Source organism: Castor canadensis, chromosome 7 (genome assembly GCF_047511655.1).
Source record: "Castor canadensis chromosome 7, mCasCan1.hap1v2, whole genome shotgun sequence".
In the NCBI taxonomy this organism is placed as follows: domain Eukaryota; kingdom Metazoa; phylum Chordata; class Mammalia; order Rodentia; family Castoridae; genus Castor; species Castor canadensis.
Genome location: NC_133392.1, coordinates 145275477 through 145281756, shown reverse-complemented (window position 1 = coordinate 145281756; position 6280 = coordinate 145275477). Strand labels below are relative to the sequence as shown.

The 6280-nt window shown below is 41.4% G+C and overlaps 1 long non-coding RNA gene across 1 annotated transcript; it reads right to left on the bottom strand.

The window, feature by feature from the left end:
* Positions 1-2523: 2523 nt before the first annotated feature.
* Positions 2524-5438, bottom strand: LOC141424697 (uncharacterized). The gene is made up of 2 exons (XR_012449544.1): positions 5329-5438; positions 2524-3850 (listed from the first exon to the last, which is right to left on the bottom strand). It is a non-coding gene; the product is annotated as an uncharacterized lncRNA (long non-coding RNA).
* Between the last annotated feature and the right edge of the window lie 842 nt (positions 5439-6280).

Here is a 6280-nt window from a genome sequence, read left to right as displayed (position 1 = left end):
TATACTATCAATATATATGTCCAAGAAAACTCATTGTTTAAAAAAGTTAAAACTACCATCTTTAAGTATTAAAGGACATGTTTAGAGCCAGTAAAAATAGTCATTTTGTTTCCAAGTAGAAGACCCTGTCTAAGAATATGAGTTTGTATCTAAAAGGGCTTTAATGTCAAATAGCCATACCTGTATAAGAACCACTTTCTCAATCTTTTTAGCCTTGGTTATTTTTGAGAGGTCTGGCACAAGTGACTCCATCTGAACTTTGATGGCATTCCCTCCTTGTCTCCAAACTGTTTGCAACCCTGCTTAGCTCTGAGACCAGACAAGATCGGGTACGTTGAGGGTGGTGTGGCCGTAGACTGAAGATCTTCCTTGATGGGTCATTTTTTTTCTTTATCATGAGGATTTGCTCTCTTTTGGATTTTGTTTGGTTGGTTTTGGTCCCACGTTGAGGGGAAATAATGAGCAGATCAGGTGGGATTCAGTGCCAACTAGACCCTTTTGGCCAAATTTAAGCAACAAAGAGGTTTGGAAGGAGTGGCCCTTAGGCAATGGACTTTTAAACAAGGACAAGATAAAACAAAATCCAACAAAAGCAGATGTCTAAAAAGCTAACCTGGTTGACACCATAAGCACTTATTAGAGTTATTTTTTATGGACTTGATTGTAAATGTTGCAGAAGGATCAGAACTGTAACGATAAAAACTTAGCCATGGTTAAAATTTTGATGGACAGTTTAACAACTAACAGAACAGTATATCTGTACCAGTAACTTTTTGTTATCTTGTTTATTTAAATTTTGTATTTTAGAAGGCTTGATATTCTTGAAAAACATAAATATATTTTGTATAAAGAACCAGCAGTAGCATTATAACTCTATAGAGGTTATATATACATATAAGTTTACTTGTTTTTTAAGTAAAAACAGATTTTTATCAGTTGTAGGGGGGAAGAACAGTTTTAGTAAACCCAAATAGCCCAGTCACAGACACATACAGGGTACCGACTGTATTAGAATCACCCAAGACAATAGTGTTTAACCTTGAGGTCATCTAGAAAATTTTACAGAAACTGTACAACATAAGAGGCATGGAAGAGGCAGAGAAATGGCTCAAACACCAGTTCAGGGTTTATTGTTTAGGCAGGAGCCTTGTGGAGGGAGATCCCAGCAAAAGAGCTAGAACCCATTGCCATACACAGGTTTGGGCTAGATATAGGGGGCTAGTGGAAAAGTACTGGGAAGGTTACTTAGGGATACTGTTGCTGGGCAACCAAGAAAGATAAGTTGTAGTTAGGTCACTGTCTGCCCAACTGTCCTTGGCATCCATTTGGTGAGATAAAGGTTAACAGTTGTCTCTTTGTGAGTCTTTGGGGTTGAGTGGGGAGTTTCCTAGTAAGCCATCTACAAAGGCGGACGGGTCTAGTCCTAACATGGCTGTCCTCGCTGTTAACCCCGACATAAACGAACTCTTCAGTGAATATGGCTCAGCCACCTTGCTAGTTAAAATTCTGACAAAAATCATCAGAGAACACAGGTAAATATTTATGGGGACTAAGTGTGGAGTTAGGAAGCCTCATGGCCAAGAATCATGGCTCAGATGTTGATAAGGGATCGCATCCCAGATGGTTGACATGAACACATGGCTTATGACATACAGCAGGATCCCACCATCCTGTAGTCAGTGGAGCTCCCCTAAAATAACAGGGCCAATCTGGCCACCCCAGGCCAAAAATTCCCTCCGCCTGCCGTGTAGAGAGAGTAGGACAAACGTCTCTACTCTGTTGATTCCAATAAAAACTGGAGGTCTTGATCTCCAATGTGGTGCTCATTTTTGAGTTTTTATCTTTATTGTATCTGGAGGGTGTACTGTGGCTTAGGTTTTTTTTTTTTTTTTGCTTTATGTAAGTAAATTTGTGTTAATCCTCATATTAGTATAGCAATACTCCCTGTGCTCGGCTGTCCCCTGCTTCTCTGTGTTTTAATAAATTCTTGTTGTTTTGATAAATTTGTGGATTAACCTGTAGCACTAAAAATTTTTGACAGTTATCTTGACAAAGCACAAACCATTTTTAAGACAGTTTTTGTAAATGTTATTAAGAACAATATTCTTAAGATAGTTTTGTTGTTATGAGCTTAGAGAATTAAATTTTAGTTTAACATCAGTATATTAAATTTTGACCTTACAAAACCTTTAATGTAACTGGATTTTAGTCAACTAAATCACTTACATAAGTATTTATAAGCTCCATCTTTTTATGACAAATAAATACAAATATTAAATACAAAAAAAAGAATAAAGACAAGCTTCCCCAGGGGATACAAGATAAGCTCCTGTGGGAGCTTGTCTTTATTCTTTTTTTTTTTATTTAAAAGTATTTTTAACCTTTTATTTTTAAAAACCGTATCCTTAATACCATATGTACATGTACTATATATATTACTTGTTGAAAATAACTCATAAAACCTTTTAACTTAGAACTTTATATTTCCTTGGAAAAAGAACCAGACAGAAAGCAACCTTAAAGTTATTTTTGTATAAAAACAATTTATAGAAAGCCCATTTGTTAATAGACTCAGGTATTATAAGAGAGAATTAAATCCCAGATTTTATTTGTGACAGAAAGAAACAGGCTAAGGTCATTTTTAAGTACCCAAATTTTAAGATTCCTGCTGCAGGCTGTGCCCCCTCCCCTTTTTTTTCTCCTCTGGTCTAAGCCAGAGTGTTAACCCCTGAATGCCTGCATCCTAGTGAGACTTGATTGAAATCAGTTTGAAAACCTGTTTTTTTACAGTAGCAGAACAGAGTAATTTTTTTTTACATTTACTTTATAATAAGAACCATCCTCAATATGTTTACATATTTAAATTTAAAAAGCTTAAGCAGTTTGTAACAGAGATCTTTAAAACAACCACCCTGGTTTTTTTTACCTTTAATATCACATCAATCTTAAAACAGCAGTTTAAGAACCATTTTGAAGATGTTTACATATACACACACACATAAAAGTTTTATAAATTAAGTATGCCAGGAAAAAATGTCAACTTAAGTGTGCATAAGATGAGCTGGAATTCTGGGAGCAAATTAAATTTTGCTCAGTGTTTTAAACAAATTTACCTACACACACACACACACACACACACACACACACACACACACACACACACACAATTAGAGTGCACTCTCAAAAAAAAGAAAAAACGTTTAAGTTATACCCAGAGGGCTATCCATTGGAATGGTGGATGATGCATCTGTTCTCTTGGGAGTCTCCCCCTTTGGAACTGAATTTTTTGTTATCCATCCCTTAACTTCAGTTGTGACTATTTCCTGGGAAAAGCTCAAACCCCCGTTAACTCTCGGAGGTGTCTTACACACATTTGCATAGCACAGAACTTCTGCCCTGCCCCCTGAACCTGAGAGACACAGCTTCACCCCAGTCAGTAGTAACTAGCAGTCTCTGGGAGGTGATCAGTCTCCCCTTCTGCCTCCTGGGCAGGCCTGAATTCGAACCCAGGTTCTTATCAATCTTATGAGTGGTGCTTCCAAGTTGGTTCCTGAGCTTCACCAGGTTCTGTGGTGCATCAGAGGCCTTCACTCCAACTTGCCAGGAGGACAAATCCCCCTCCGGATCAAGCTGTCCATTGGTGCCTAGTAGGATCTTCTCTTGGCAGTCCGGGGGATGCCTCTGGTGACAAGGGAGGTGATAAATCACCATCTCTGCAATCCCAGACGAGTCTTCAAGAAATGTTGCAGGAATCTCAAGCTGAGATACAGGACATTGAAGCAATTTAGCAGGAAGCAGCGTTTTATTGTGCTGGCACAGACCCAGCAGACTCGTGTCTAAAGGCTGAGTCCTGAAAAAAAAGAGGTCTCACCTTATATACCCTTCCAAGTAAGTTACAGAAGCAAAAAGCAAAGTTCAACCCACATATGGCTGCATGTGACTTTATTGGCTATTTTGTTTTTCCAGTGCTGTGTGACCTTTCTTATGTTTTAATTTTTTAAATTTTACCGCTCTGCTTTGCAATCCCTTCCCCCTGCCTCATTATCAGAACATTATCAGCCTGTCTGTTTCTTTTTTGGCCCTCCTCCCTGCTACAGTTACATTTCTGAGCTTCTGATTAGAGTCTTGTGTGGCTGGATAGTTTGTGGGCAGTGGCCTTGGTTCACCACAGCCCAGAAACATGGTGAGGGCACGACTTCTGTCATGGGGCTTTAACATAGGACCAAATACACAGTAGGTTGTGATACCCATGCTGGCCCAGTGTCTTCTTGCTTCACTGCCTGGTGTCATGAATAGGTCATGCAAGTGACACCATTACCCTAGGACAAATCCATCAGTTCCTTAAAGTTAGTGCTTGAAAGTAGAACAATGGAAGGTCAGCCCGTTGCTTTGCTGACAGGCCTGTGGTGAATTTCTCATCCTTGAAGGTTGGTGGGGTGCCATAGCACATGGGAGTGAGCACAGGTTCAGGACTCAGAGAAAATTTCAATTCTTCTGGATTTTACCATCTATATGCCCATGCCTTGTCTTGCACTGTATGCAATAATTATCAGCCTGACAAATGCACAACATATTTGTGTCCAGTTTTATTTTTAGGGGTTGACAGAATGGCTCAAGTGGAAGAGCACTTACCTCACAAGCATGAGGCCCTGAGTTCAAACCCCAGCAAAAAAATTGCTGATTTTTTTTAAAAAAATGGATAACAGTTGGGGATCCTCATTCCTAAGTCTCCTGATTCTGGATCCCATCCTTTTCTTCCCCCGAATCAATGAATAACTCTGTTTTAGTAAGCCATACTTGGATTCACATCCTGCCTCTACAGCTTTTTATTACCTGCCTTGGACAAGAAGGAAATGAACTAACCAATGTGCAGTTATATCATTATGGTATTTCTTTGCTACTGAATTCACAGTCCTTGAAGGTAAGGCTTTTTCTCATTCATCCTTTTACCCATAGCATTGGCCATACAAAGTTCTTTTACTGAGCAACTCCTATGTGCCAGGCACTGTACTGGAGCCTCACGGGACCGTCTCATCCACTCCTCACAGAAATCCTGGGTGTGGGTCACATAAACCCCATTTTACAGAAGTGGTAGTGGCGAGTCAGAAGGTTGAAGTGGTTCAATTCAAGTCCCCCAGAGAGAAAGAAGCAGTGTGTGTCTGATTCAGGAGTCCATGTGGCGGAACACCGGGTCACCCATCCTCACTGAACAGCTGTTCAGTAAACGTGATGAATGGGTGATACGCTGTGCAATTGAGTCATTCAGCAGCCAGCTCAGATAGCTGGACCTACACAAAGTCCCAAGACTTTGTCACCTTGCTTGCTTACCTTTAGTGACATCTGGAAGAGTGGAGGAGGCCTTTCTCTAGTCAAGCTGCTCTGTGGGCCAAGACGCATTTCCTGCAGTCTGTCCTGGCCACACACTGTCCCCACCCAATCCCTGCCACCCATGAGGCCAGAGGGCTGCTGAGCCCGTAGTAGGCACTCTGGTCACCTTGACAGTTGGTGGATAGAGCATCTGGGTGGTGCAGAGTCATAGGACACAGCCCTTGTTGTGAAACTGCTCTTGGTTCCAGAGCAGGGAAATTCCTTCCTGCCCACCTCAGGAGGGCTGGGCTGCCTGAGGGCCAGACGCCCGCATGGGAATCGCGAGGGCTACAGGGACAAATGCAGGTGTGGTGGTGGTCATGGAATTCTCTAGTCCCTTCCCTCTCTCGACCTGTGACCGTCTCCACAGCCAGTCTAACAGTCATATGTATGTTAGAGTTCAGAGCACCTGTCACACATAGAACCCATTTTCCAGCTTCACAGCAATGCTCTGCAGCTAGATAGGGGAGACAGTTTGTCCTGGTGACAGGCCTAGCTTGTAAAGTCATCGGATCTACTTCAGACCCTAGCTCTGGTTCAGTCCCAGCCTGTGACTGAACGTTTGTTCAACCCCTCTGAGCCTGCACTTCCTTGTCTGTAAGAGTAGGATAAGAATAGTCCCTTCCTCAAAGGGTGATGTGGGAATTAGGTATGTAAGTCCAGTTTTTAAGAACTCAAGTGAATATTTTAAAAATTAGTTATGCCTTGCATAATTATTACATAGCCTGTAGAATACCTGACTTAGCCAAGGTTGCTTAGCTCAGACCCACACTTGGTTCTCCTGGACTTGGTTCAGGGACCATACCACTTGGAAGCTTATTGTATTCCAGCTGACCTGAATAGGATGGCAGAAGTGCTTTGGGCTGTCCTAAGCCTCTTTGTTTTCTTATCAGGGTTAAGGGGTGGGTACCAA